This window comes from Diadema antillarum, unplaced genomic scaffold (assembly GCF_040938485.1).
Source record: "Diadema antillarum isolate AM-2024a unplaced genomic scaffold, OU_Dant_1.0 scf00000049, whole genome shotgun sequence".
Taxonomy (NCBI): Eukaryota; Metazoa; Echinodermata; class Echinoidea; order Diadematoida; family Diadematidae; genus Diadema; species Diadema antillarum.
Window position 1 is genome coordinate 2,822,124 of NW_027270938.1, and position 2,625 is coordinate 2,824,748.

A 2,625-nucleotide genomic window follows, 5' to 3' on the forward strand; every position below is an offset into this window, starting at 1 on the left:
GGTGAGACGCGCCGCGCGACTGAAGGTTGATGATATCACAAAAGACTCCTTTATTGGGAATAAAAATCTGGCGATTTTCAGCATGCATACGTATGGGTGGAAATCACTGATCTCTATGGAAGAAAAAGATCATTGGTGGAAATGAGCTCCTTGGCGGAGGTCTGCGCTCTCTGAGTGCTTCTCTTGTTTGTACTGGATCTGAAGTGAAATTGGTATAGCAGCGCAGCATATCCCATGCATTAAAGTGAGATGCTTTGACAATGCCAAGGCCCAAGAAAACTTTGGCCACTTTTAAGATCTAGAAACTTTCCCTGCTGTGTTTCCACTTCATTTCTTCACATCCAACCAGCATCAAGACAGCACAGGAATGACATTGACAAATTAGTGAACAACCAATATCCACAGATGTCGAATAGCAAAAATGAAATCATTTAATGATCATAATTTGGCTACGATGCCAGTCAATGGTTCAATTTGATAAGTTTGTCAACAGAATTTAGTATTCCTTGTGGGTCATACACTAAATACTATGAAACCCTTATCATGAATAAAGAAGATATTCATATCTACAACCTAAATACAATAAATACAGATTGATTTAAATGCCATTTAATATCTTAATGTTAGTTTCACTCCTTATGTTACACCACTACTTTGCCACGTTTCAGATTTCATCCCCCAGAAATCAGCAAAAATCACTCCAACTGTCTAACAGCACCAGAGAAAAATTACAGACGTTATGTTTAGAAGGCGCGTTGACATATGTATACAATCACACTATACACACTACCATCACTGCATAGCAGATTCATGCAGGATAGGTTTGAAGGAAAAGAACATCAAAATTCTGCAGGGTTGGCAGATATTAAAGTTCATTTAATCTATCCCTTGCACAGAATTCTGCTCACTCAAAAAATTTAATTACTGGACATCCATCTGTTTAAATTCTGCTCTACACAAGTCTGTGGAGAAACTACGAGTAGGCTGATTTATTCTTTCATGAATGGGCTTAGTTATACAATTGTGCTGTCATTACAGAAATGTGAAATACAGTGTAATACTGAAACCCAAACTTGTTTCCATCTTTTGACCACAGACTGGTCGCTTACTATTTCAACACACGTGTTTGGAGTGTAAGATGCAGTGCCATTATATACAGACTAAGCAAAAAGATGATTACAAAAAAGCAGGATAAAAGAACACATTATCACAACTGCAATACAGGAATTTGCTACAAGTCAAATGACCATCAAATGACAGACTTATGTCTTGGACAATTCTAGTTTGCATGGGATGTGGTTCGCATGGAATGGAATAAAATACCAAACTGTAAATGTTGTAATTGGAATGTGGCAACTTTGCAGGTACCGGTAGAACCTGCAGCAGCTTCCGGAAATCTTCATGTATAGAAATAAGGGAAGAGGTTTGGTCAATTATAAAAAGTGCTTGCACACACAGATCAACACATATAGATGAAAGCATATATGCAAGATCTACCATTTCAGCAAACTACATCAATAAAAGTCAAAGAAAAGAGAAGTATTTCATTACATAACACTGCTACAAGATTTGAGGCTGGATCTAACCTCACTGCTACTGGCTACCACACTTGAACCTCATTCATTAGTCTGGAGTTGCAATATTATGAGACAAAGAAGTAAATAAAACCACTGACATTGAATGGTACTCAAACAGCAGTATGATTGTTTGACAAAATTAAGCTTAAAAGAGATTAATGGTACAGGGATAACTCCTGGCTCTGAATATAATACTTCACCAGTATTTGGCGCCTACATTTGTAATCTGTTCATACTACTACAAGGACATGAATGTTAAAAGTTAACAAATTGCATTAATGACTCATAATAGAGACAACAGAAAATGTAACTATACAGAGTGCATGTTGGATATGATGAACAGCAAAGACCATTATGTGTCTGCATAATGCAGAAACTACTGATTATACCTTCTCAAATGTACATTAAAATGTCAGGAAATTACACACTGCATGATGCTATACAGTGAAAAGCACCTACACATTGAAGAAGATATGGATTATTTCTACTCAAAAGGTACATTTAAAAAAAAGAAAAGGTCAAGAAATTACACTGCGCATGATTACAATAAGAAGACACAAGATAAAACGAAGCAGACTGCTAGCTATATTTCTTTCCACACTATGAATTCAAGGAATTTGTCACTGTGCCATTCCTATACGAGGCAACACTGCTGAAAGTGGTAATACATCTCCATGTTACAATCACAACACACCATCACACATGTACAAATCTGAGAGAATTAGCGTTGAACACGTAGTGAACTGTCGTCGTGAGCTACACATGGATTCGTATTGTCCAATAGTTTTTACAACAAAGAAAATATGTGAGCATTAAAAAAAAAATCAAAAACAAACACCCAACAGCAAGGTTACAGTATATATCCCCCTCCCACCCCCCCGCCCCCGAAATGTGACCAACTCTTAACAAGATATCAATATGCCGATTATGACTTTAGTTGTATTTCTGAGAAACATTGACTGAAGAAAAAAAATCTTTCCTTGCTTTCTACAATCAGAAAAAAGTTTGTATTTCTAAATCTTTTACTTCATCCCATTATTTATTTATT